The sequence below is a fragment of the Arachis hypogaea genome, chromosome 11, assembly GCF_003086295.3.
Source record: "Arachis hypogaea cultivar Tifrunner chromosome 11, arahy.Tifrunner.gnm2.J5K5, whole genome shotgun sequence".
Classification (NCBI taxonomy): domain Eukaryota; kingdom Viridiplantae; phylum Streptophyta; class Magnoliopsida; order Fabales; family Fabaceae; genus Arachis; species Arachis hypogaea.
In genome coordinates, this window is record NC_092046.1 from 97,819,363 (window position 1) to 97,831,754 (window position 12,392).

Consider the following 12,392-nt stretch of genomic DNA (forward strand, 5'->3'; position numbering starts at 1 on the left):
CCTTAATGATCATGGTGCCTATGGTACAAGGTATTAAGAACTTTCCAGGATCCTGTTTCTTCTGAGGCAATGTCAGTTGATCCAGATCACTTAGTTCATTGGTGAACAAGGGAGGTTCATCTTCCCAAGTTTCAATACCAAATAATTTGGCATTCAGCTTCATGATTGCACCAATAAACTTGGCAGCTTTCTCTTCAGTAACATCCTCATTCTCTTCAGAAGAGGAGTACTCATCAGAGCTCATGAATGGCATAAGGAGGTTTAATGGAATCTCTATGGTATCTAGGTGAGCCTCAGATTCCTTTGGTTCCTCAGAGGGAAGCTCCTTATTAATCACTGGACGTCCGAGGAGGTCTTCCTCCTTGGGATTCACGTCCTCTCCTTCCTTTACAGGTTCGGCCATGGTGATCAATTCAATGGCCTTGCACTCTCCTTTTGGATTTTCTTCTGTGTTGCTTGGGAGAGTACTAGGAGGGATTTCAGTGATCCTTTTACTCAGCTGGCCCACTTGTGCCTCCAAATTTCTAATGAAGGACCTTGTTTCATTCATGAAACTCACAATGGCCTAAGATAGATCAGAGACTAAGTTTGCTAAATTAGAAGTATTTTGTTCAGAGTTCTCTGTTAGTTGCTGAGTGGATGATGGAAAAGGTTTACTATTGTTAAACCTGTATTTTCCACCATTATTAAAGCCTTGTTGAGGCTTTTATTGATCCTTCCATGAGAGATTTGGATGATTTCTCCATGATGGATTATAGGTGTTTCCATAAGGTTCACCTAAGTAATTCACCTCTGCTATTGCAGGATTCTCAGGATCATAAGCTTCTTCTTCAGAAGACGCCTCTTGAGTACTGTTGGATGCAGCTTGCATTCCATTCAAACTCTGAGAAATCATATTGACTTGCTGAGTTAATATTTTATTCTGAGCCAATATGGCATTTAGAGTATCAATTTCAAGAACTCCCTTCTTCATAGGCGTCCCATTACTCACAGGATTCCTCTTAGAAGTGTACATGAACTGGTTATAGCAACTATGTCAAGGAGTTCTTGAGCTTCTGCAGGCATTTTCTTTAGGTGAATGGATCCACCTGCAGAAGTATCCAATGACATCTTTGATATCTCAAATAAACCATCATAGAATATATCCAGGATGGTCCATTCTGAAAGCATGTCAGAAGGACACTTTTTGGTCAGTTGCTTGTATCTTTCCCAAGCTTCATAGAGGGATTCACCTTCTTCCTATCTGAAGGTTTGAACATCCACTCTAAGCTTGCTCAGCTTTTGAGAAGGAAAGAACTTGGCTAAGAAAGCCATGACCAGCTTGTCCCAAGAGTTCAGGCTATCTCTGGGTTGAAAATCCAACCACATTCTAGCTTTGTCTCTTACAGCAAAAGGGAAAAGCATGAGCCTCTAGACTTCAGGATCTACTCCATTAGTCTTAACAGTATTACATATCTGCAAGAATTCAGTTAAAAACTGAAAAGGATCTTCAGATGGAAGTCCATGAAACTTGCAATTCTGCTACATCAGAGAAACTAGCTGAGGTTTCAGCTCAAAGTTGTTTGCTCCAATGGCAGGAATGGAGATGCTTCTTCCATGTAAATTGGAATTAGGTGCAGTAAAGTCACCAAGAATTCTCCTTGCATTATTGTTGTTGGGTTCGGCTGCCATCTCCTTTACTTGTTCGAAATTTTCAATAAGGTTGTCTCTGGATTGTTGTAATTTAGCTTCTCTTAGTTTCCTCTTCAGAGTCCTTTCAGGTTCTGGATCAGCTTCAACAAGAATGTCTTTTTCCTTGTTCCTGCTCATAAGAAAGAGAAGAGAACATGAAAAGAAGAGGAATCCTCTATGTCACAGTAAAGAGGTTCCTTATTGTTAGTAGAAGAAGAAAAGGAATAGGGGTGAAGAAAAATGAAGAATCCAAACACAAGGGTAAGGATAGCAGCAGTGATGTAAGATGAAGAGAAGTGTTAGTAGATGAATAAATAATTAGAAGGAGATGAGGGAGAAGGATTTTCGAAAATTATTTTTGAAAAAGGGTTAGTGATTTTCGAAAATAATTTTTGAAAAAAAATTAGTTTTCGAAAATTAAAATCAAAAGTTAAAATAATTAGTTAATTAAAAAAAGAAATTTTGAAAAAGAGGAGAGATATTTTCGAAAATTAGAGAGAGAGAGTTAGTTAGGTAGTTTTGAAAAAGATAAGAAACAAACAAAAAGTTAGTTAGTTAGTTGAAACAAAGTTGAAAATCAATTTTGAAAAGATAAGAAGATAAGAAGTTAGAAAGGATATTTTAAAATCAAATTTTTGAAAAAGATATGATTTTGAAAAAGATAAGATAGAAAGATATTTTTGAAAAGATATGATTAAACTTAGTTTTGAAAAAGATTTGATTTTTAAAATCACAATTAATGACTTGATTCACAAGAAATCACAAGATATGATTCTAGAACTCAAAGTTTGAATCTTTCTTAACAAGTAAGTAACAAACTTGAAATTTTTGAATCAAAACATTAATTGATGATGTTATTTTCGAAAATTATGAGATAGAATTAAGAAAAGATTTTTGAAAAATATTTTTGTGATTTTCGAAAATAACTAAGAAAAATGAAAAAGATTTGATTTTTGAAAAAGATTTTGAAAAAGATAAGATTTTTAAATTGAGAATTTGATTTGACTCATATAAACAACTAGATTTTAAAATTTTTGAAAAAGTCAAATCTAATTTTCGAAATTTTAAGAGAGAAAAAGGGAAAGATATTTTTTTTTTGATTTTTTGAATTTTTATGATGAGAGAGAAAAACACTAAAAATGCTCAATGCATGGAAATTTTAGATCAAAACAATGAATGCATGCAAGAATGCTATGAATGTCAAGATGAACACCAAGAACACTTTGAATGTCAAGATGAACATCAAGAACATATTTTTGAAAAATTTTTAATGCAAAGAAAACATGCAAGACACCAAACTTAGAAATCTTTAATGCTCAGGCAATAAGAATTCAAGAATGCATATGAAAAACAAGAAAAGACACAAAACATGAAAATATCAAGATCAAACAAGAAGACTTACCAAGAACAACTTGAAGATCATGAAGAACACTATGAATGCATGAATTTTTCGAAAAATGCATGAATATGCAATTGACACCAAACTTTCAACTTGACTCAAGACTCAAACAAGAAACATGAAATATTTTTTATTTTTATGATTTTATGATTTTTTTGTATTTTCTTTTAATTAATTTTTTTTCGAAAATCATTTTGAAAAAAGAAAAATAAGGATTCCAAAATTTTTAATATGAAATCCAGGAATCTTATGCTCTTTAGTCTAAAGCTCCAATCAAAGGGTCAGGCATGGCTTAATAGCCAGCCAAGCTTTAGTATGTAACTCAGACATGACACGCCTAACATGCCCTACCCAGAAGGATTAGACATGGCTTTACAGCCAGCCAGGCTTCAACATGCTTCATGAAACACTAGAATTCATTCTTAAAAATTCTGAAGAAAAATATATTTTTGAAAACATTTTTATTTTAAAAAAGAAAATTTTTTCATAAACAAAGGAGAAATTTTTGAAAGATTTTTGAAAAATTTTTGAAAATAAAACAAAAAGAAAATTACCTAATCTGAGCAAAAAGATGAAATAGTTATGGAGTTTTCGAAATTAAATAAGAAGTAAACATAAAATAAGGATAGAAATACTTATGTAATTCATTGGTTAGAATTTTAGATAAGCATATAGAGATGCATTCGTTCCTCTGAACCTCTGCTTTCCTGCTGTCTTCATCCAATCAGTCTTTCTCCTTTACATGGCTGGCTTTATGTAAGGGCATCACCGTTGTCAATGGCTACATCCCATCCTCTTGTGAAAATGGTCCAAATGCTCTGTCAAAACACGGCTAATCATCTGAGGTTCTCGATCATACTGGAATAGGATTCACCCTCCTTTTGCGTCTGTCACTACGCCCAGCACTCGCGAGTTTGAAGTTCGTCACAGTCATTCAATCCCAGAGTCCTACTCGGAATACCACAGACAAGGTTTAGACTTTTCAGACCCTCATGAATGCCGCCATCAATCTAGCTTATACCACGAAGATTCTGATTAATAGATCCAAGAGATACTCATTCAATCTATGATAGAACGGAAGTGGTTGTCAGGCACGCGTTCATAGGGAATGATGATGATTGTCACGTTCATCACATTCAGGTTGAAGTGCGAATGAATATCTTAGAAGCGGAATAAGTTGTATTGAATAGAAAAATAGTAGTACTTTGCATTAATCTTTAAGGAACAGCAGAGCTCCACACCTTAATCTATGGAGTGTAGAAACTCTACCGTTAAAAATACATAAGTGAAAGGTCCAGGCATGGCCGAATGGCCAGCCCCCATGATCTAAGAACTAGGCATCCAAAGTTGATCAAAGGATCAAAGGATAATCCAAAGATGTTCAAAGATGTCTAATACAATAGTAAGAAGTCCTATTTATAATAAACTAGCTACTAGGGTTTACAGAAGTAAGTAATTGATGCATAAATCCACTTCCGGGGCCCACTTGGTGTGTGCTTGGGCTGAGCTTGAAGTCTACACGTGGAGAGGTCATTCTTGGAGTTGAACGCCAGCTTTTGTGTCATTTTGGGCGTTGAACTCCACTTTGCAACTTGTTTCTGGCGCTGGACGCCAGAATTGGGCAGAGAGCTGGCGTTGAACGCCAGTTTGCGTCGTCTAAACTTGGGCAAAGTATGGACTATTATATATTTCTGGAAATCCCTGGATGTCTAATTTCCAACGCAATTGGAAGCGTGCCATTTTGAGTTTTGTAGCTCCAGAAACTCCACTTTGAGTGTAGAGAGGTCAGAATCCAACAGCATCAGCAGTCCTTCTTCAACCTCTGAATCTGACTTTTGCTCAAGTCCCTCAATTTCAGCCAGAAAATACCTGAAATCACAGAAAAACACACAAACTCATAGTAAAGTCCAGAAATCTGAATTTAGCATAAAAACTAATGAAAACATCCCTAAAAGTAACCAGATTCTACTAAAAACATACTAAAAACAATGTCAAAAAGCGTATAAATTATCCGCTCATCAAGGCGCAGTAAAATCACCAAGCACCTTCCTTGCATTGTTGGCATTGTTGTTGTTTTTGGCTGCCATGGCTTCTTCTTGTTTGAAAAGTTCTTGTTAGGTCCTCTTCAGAGAGTTGTAATTTAGCTTCTCTTAGCTTTCTCTTCAAGGTCCTTTCAGGTTCAGGATCAGCTTCAACAAGAATGCCCTTGTCCTTGCTCCTGATCGTATGAAAAGAGAGGAGAAGAAAATATGGAATCCTCTATGTCACAATATAGAGATTCTTTGAGGTGTCAGATGTAAAGAAGAATAGAAGAAGAAGGTAGAGAAGAAAGAATTCGAACTTATCAAAAGGGATAGAGTTCGAATTGTACATTGAGGAGGAGCGTTAGTCCATAAATAGAAGGATGAGAGGAGAGGGGAAGAATTTTCGAAATTAAAGTAAAAAGATTTTGAAATAATTAAAAGCAATTTTGAAAATTTGGTAAATGATTTTCGAAAACTAAGATTGGGAAAGAAATTAAGTTATTTTTGAAAAAGATTTTGAAATTAGAAATAAAAAAGATATGATTGAAACTTAATTTTGAAAAAGATGTGATTGAAAAGGCATGATTGAGAAGATATGATTGAGAATCAAATTTAAAAGAAGTAAGTTTTTAAAATTAAAGTTGATTACTTGACCAAAAAGAAATTAAAAGATATGATTCTAGAATTAAAATTTTTGATCCTTTCTTAATAGGCAAGTAACAACTTGAAAATTTTGAATTAAATCACTAATTGTAGCAAGGATTTTCGAAAATAGTAATAAATAAAAAAATGGAAAAGAAATTGATTTTGAAAATATATGATTGAAAAGATATGATTTGAAAAAGATTTGATTTTGCAAAATTATGAAAATTTGAAAAAGATTTGAATTAAAAACTAAATCTTCCCTCTAGTGTCCTCCTGGCGTTAAACACCCAGAATGGCATCCATTCTGGCCTTTAACGCCCAAAATGCTACCTTTTTGGCCGTTTAACACCCAGCCAGGTACCCTGGCTGGCGTTTAAATGCCAGTTTTCCTTCTTCACTGGGCTTTTTGAACGCCCAGCTTTTTCTGTGTAATTCCTTTGCTGAATGTTCTAAATCTTCAATTCTCTGTGTTATTGACTTGAAAAGACACAATTTTAAATTTTTTTTTTGAATTTATAATGTTGAGAAACAATAAAAAATGCAATTATGATCAAATAAACAATGCATGCAAGACAGCAAACTTAGAAGTTTGTATACTAAGGACTATAACAATTTGAAAATGCATATGAGAAACAACAAAAGACACAAAACAAGAGAAATTAAAGAGCAGAGCAATGAAATCATCAAGAATAACTTGAAGATCAATGAAGAACATAATGCTTGTAATTTTCGAAAATTAGAAGAATAAAGACATGCAATTGACACCAAACTTAAAATTAGACACTAGACTCAAACAAGAAACATAGAATATTTTTTATTTTAAGATTTTATAATTTTTTTTTTTGTGATTTTTCGAAAATTATATGGAAAAAGAGAAAAAGGACTTCAAAATTCTTAATGAGAATTCCAGGAATCATGCAATGTTAGTCTAAAACTCCGGTCCAGGAATTAGACATGGCTTACTAGCCAGCCAAGCTTTCAGTGAAAGCTTTGGTCCAAAACACTAGACATGGCCAATGGCCAGCCAAGCTTTAGCAGATCATTACTTTCAACAGCAAAATTGATAGAAATCAACAAGCTCTTGTGATGATAAGTTGAAACCTCGGTCCAAAAGATTAGACATGGCTTCACAGCCAGCCAGACTTCAACAAATCATCATGATATTTTTGTATTTTTTAAAAAAAAATTTTGAAAATAAAAAGTAAAAAGCTTAAAGCATAAAGTAAAATTACCTAATCTAAGCAACAAGATGAACCGTCAGTTGTCCAAACTCGAACAATCCCCGGCAACGGCGCCAAAAACTTGGTGCACAAAATTGTGATCATCAATGGCGCCAACAACTTGGTACGCACAATTGTAATCTCAACTCTTTATCACAACTCCGCACAACTAACCAGCAAATGCACTGGGTCGTCCAAGTAATAAACCTTACGTGAGTAAGGGTCGATCCCACGGAGATTGTCGGCTTGAAGCAAGCTATGGTCACCCTGTAAATCTCAGTCAGGCGGATTCAAATGGTTATAGATAATTGATAATTAAAATATGAATAAAACATAAAATAGGATAGAGATACTTATGTAATTCATTGGTAGGAATTTCAGATAAGCATATGGAGATGCTTTGTTCCTTCTGAACCTCTGCTTTCCTATTGCCTTCTTCCAATCATTCATACTCCTTTCCATGGCAAGCTTTATGTTGGGCATCACCGTTGTCAATGGCTACTTCCCGTCCTCTCAGTGAAAATGTTCCAAATGCGCTGTCACCGCACGGCTAATCAGCTGTTGGTTCTCGATCATGTTGGAATAGGATCAATTGATCCTTTTGCGTCTGTCACTACGCCCAACACTCGCGAGTTTGAAGCTCGTCACAGTCATCCCTTCCCAGATCCTACTCGGAATACCACAGACAAGGTTTAGACTTTTTGGATCTCAGGAATGACCGCCAATGATTCTAGCCTATACCATGAAGGTTCTAATCTTAGATTAGAAACCCAAGAGATACACATTCAAGCTTGTTTGGATGTAGAATAGAAGTGGTTGTCAGGCACACGTTCATAGGTGAGAATGGTGATGAGTGTCACGGATCATCAAATTCATCGTGTTGAAGAACGAATGGATATCTTAGAACAGAAATAGGCTTGAGTTGAATAGAAAAACAATAGTACTTTGCATTAATTCATGAGGAATAGCAAAGCTCCACACCTTAATCTATGGTGTGTAGAAACTCCACCATTGAAAATACATAAGAACAAAAGGTCTAGGCATGGCCGAATGGACAGCCTCCCAAAGCGTGAACATACAAGTTCCAAGATGAAAAGTATGTAAAAGTGTCTCAAATACAATAGCAAAAGGTCCTATTTGTAGAAAACTAGTAACCTAGGGTTTACAGAAATGAGTAAATGATGCATAATCCACTTCCGGGCCCACTTGGTGTGTGCTTGGGCTTAGTATTGAAGCTTTCACATGTAGAGGCTTTTTTTGGAGTTTTGTGCCAGTTTGGGCGTTTAACTCCAGCTTTTGTGCCAGTTTGGGCATTTAACTCTAGCTTTTAGGCCAGTTCTGGCGTTTTGACGCCAGAATTTCTATGTTGACTTTGAACGCCGGTTTGGAACATCAAATCTTGGGCAAAGTATGGACTATTATATATTTCTGGAAAGCCCAAGATGTCGACTTTCAAACGCAATTAAGAGCGCGCCAATTGGGCTTCTGTAGCTCCAGAAAATCCACTTCTAGTGCAGGGAGGTCAGAATCCAACAGCATCTGCAGTCCTTTTCAGCCTCTGAATCAGATTTTTGCTCAGGTCCCTCAATTTCAGCCAGAAAATACCTGAAATCACATAAAAACACATAAACTCATAGTAAAGTCTAGAAATGTGATTTTTATTTAAAAACTAATAAAAACATAATAAAAACTAACTAAAATATACTAAAAACATACTAAAAATAATGCCAAAAAGCGTATAAATTATCCGCTCATCAGAGGATCAAAACCAAACAGCATTCAATAGTTCATATTCCACTCATCATGAGACATCATCACTAGAGTGTGCTTTCAATAAATTCAAGTAAAATTGTCCCCCAATGCCACAAGATGATCCATACTGTGATGAAATCAACAATTTTTCAAATTGTGCTTGGGAGGATCAAAATCAGAGAGCACTCAATGTGTCACACTCCATTAATCAAGAGCCATTATCACTTGAGAAAACCTTCAACTCATATATGCAAAGTTGTCCAACTTCACCCCCCCTCCCCCCGTTTTTTATTTGAAAATCCTTCATCACTTGACTATACCTCAACACAAAGTTTCCTCCGAGATCCATACAATTCATTTCACCAACCACAAGACACACCTCATTACTCACAAAATCCATTTCATATCTCTCAACACAACTTCATCACAATACCCACAAGCCCACAAAATCCACCCCAATCTGCTTCTCTCTTGCTACAAGTAGAACGATACTTGCAAAGTGTCATAGACTCTAGGGAGAAATTAGAGAACTCTTGGAAAGACAAAAATAATCCTAGAAAGAGCAAGAGACCCTCTTCAAGAAGATGGATGGGCACTTAGAGCAAATGAGGAGAAACTTAGAACTGCTGAGCAAGGAAGATGAAGACCAATTGGTGGATGTGAAGGAGGAAGTGGGAAAGCAAGATGAAGAGGCTACTCTAGCAAGTGAAATTTCAAGGAAGGAGGAGGTGGTGGAGGCATTTGAACTTGAAACTACAAATCCAAAAAAGCCACTTGAGATGACAAAGGAACATGAAAACTCACAACCCCCACAAACCTCCCTGAATCAAAGACTCTCAACACTTGAATCTGTGATTGAAAAATATGAAGAGGAGATGAAGAAATCTTGGGAAGAACTACAAACCTCCTCCATGAAAGTGCTATTAAGTCAAATGTTGAGTGCAGAGGAGGAAGTAGAAGAACAAGAAAGTGAGGAAGACAATCAAGAAAGTCCATACTCAAGTGAGGCAGAAAGTTACATAGAAGAAGGGCTCATTGACCACCAATTCAAAAGGCTCTTGATGAAGATAAAACTCCAATAATCACACAGTAACCATGTCTTGAAATCCAAGAAGTGAAGGCAATTAACAAGAGCACCGAGAAGAGGATTGTGACCAAGATACCAAGGACAACATTCAAGAAAGGGTCAGCTGCAAACAATCCTACCTCTATCCTGCACGCAAGCCCAATCAAGCCATTAATAAAAGGAAGCTTGCTGAGGAGAGAGCAAGACAGGGGACAATAGCTGAATCTTCTCCCCCCCTTGAGGTCATTCTACTTAACAAACTGGAAGAAGTAGATGAAAGTGAAGAACAACATGTCAAGCTAATGACACTACTTGTTGGGAGGCAACCCAACCTTAGGTAACATTTCATTCCTTTGCTTTGTTTATTTTTTCTGTCTGCTTTGTTTAAATTTCAATAAATTGGCATATGATTACATTCTAAGTTTGGTGTTGCTATGCAACAATTTATTTTCAATCCCTCTGGATGATTACATCAATTCTAATTGAAAGTGTCACACTAAAATTCTAAGTTTGGTGTGCCACTTATTTTTCTATGTAAGTTATTCAGCAACACCACTTATCTGCATAATCATAATGCCACTGCGAAGTTATCTTTCTTTTGGTTTAACATTTCTATTATTATCTTTGTTTTAGTCATTGCTTTATTTTTAATGCTTTCTTTTATTTTTGCTCCTTAACTTTTTTTGTTAATACCTCACCAGGAATTCCTTATTCATGACAGATCCTTCACTTGGTGATTGTATTTAACACATAACAGTTTCATTTGCTTAGTTTTAGTTAAAATAAATTGACATATGGTTGCATTCTAAGTTTGGTGTTGCTATGCAACAAAATTTGGTTCCAATCTTTACTAGATACTTGCATTAATTCCAAGTGAAAGTGTCACACTAAGTTTGGTGTACCACTCATTCTTTATGTAATGTATCATGCACACCCTCTTATTTTTGCAATCACAATATTTCTGTTTCTCTGTGCCTTCATTTTTATTATTCATTTTGCTTGCTTAAACACATGTACTGCTGGTATTTTATTGTATAAGACACTCATGGTCCATTCTAGACCCCATCACCATTGTCCTAATTGTTGCTTGAGGATGAGCAAACACTCTAAGTTGGTATGGGAAGGAGAAGAATGGGAGGAAAAAGGACAACAACAAGGAAGATAAACTACAAGGTGGTAAAGTTCCTTTTCCTCTCATTTGTTTCCAGCATTTTAAATTTAATGACTGTCTTCTATCTTCTCTGTAGACATTTGTGTTATGAATAAGCATAGCTTGATTGCTAAATTGTAACATATTGCTGTGCCATTATGACTACCATCTTGAATTTTGTGAGTTCAAAAGAAATAAAGTATCATGATCATAAACAAACAAGGAATCAAAGAACTTAGCATGGGCACATAAATATTGGAAGGCTAGTATGATTAATTGATTGCTCAACTGCATTAGATTTTATTTAATTGAAGTTTTCATCTAGGACATTTTATGAAATTTTTGAAATCATGAAAACCTTGTGGTGTTTATGTATCAGACAAAAATCTTGAAAACAAAACACTTAGAGTCAAGGCTAAGCTCAAGTGCAAAAGCACTCCCTCAATGCTCAAGGCTCTGAGCATCAATAATTAGAGAGTAAAGAAAAGAAACAAATGAGCTTAAAATAAGTCCTCTAATTAAATGCTTGTGGTGCTTATGTATCAAGTTGTAATACTTGAAAACAAAGCATTTAGAGTCGTAGCTTTGTTATCAACTCATGGGGCAAAGCAACCAAAAAGAGAAGCTAATAAGAGAATGAAAAGCTTGTTTTAAGGAAGAAATATAAGGAGAAGATTTCATAAAATGAGCTAGATAGAAGCATCAATCATTTACATTTCTTTTGTGATTGAAGCATGCATAGAAAAACTAGCCAACCATGAACATTTAACTTGCTATTCTTCTCACCTCGTTTGTCAAAGCTTATTGCATGATTCTTTTCTTGCTTGGGGACAAGCAAGGTTTAAGTTTGGTGTTGTGATGACATGTCAACATGTCATGTTTTTCCTATGCTTTTTCACACAAGAAATTAATGATTAATTTCTTAAATATTGAATGTTTTTGTGCTTAAATAGTATATTTCTTGGATCTTTTGATTTTATAAACTTTGTAGGAAAAAAGTGGAAAAAGAAGAAAAAAGCACAAAATAAGCAAAAAAGGAGAAAAGAGAAATTTTGGGCACATTTTGGAGCTTGGACACACTTTGGAGCCTTAGGCCACGCTTTTAAAAGCGTGGCCCATGACTAAATCAAGGAAGCGTGCTCTGTTTGACAATCAGCGTTCATTTCCACAAAGAACACTACGTTCACTAAGCCAGCGTTTTCGGGCAAGTTAAAATTTGGAGGCAAAGTTGTGCAAACGACGTGCACGCGTGCTTGATGCGCACGCATCGATGGAGAACCTGGGATGAAGTACGCGCACGTGTGGCTGGCACTGAAGCACGGAAGTGGGATTTTGCTACCCACGCGCATGCGTACATGACGCGCACGCATGGGGTGATGAGGGAAAAACGATTCCACACAAACTCACCGGCAAGTGTATCGGGTCACATCAAGTAGTAATAACTCACCAGAGTGAGGTTGATCCC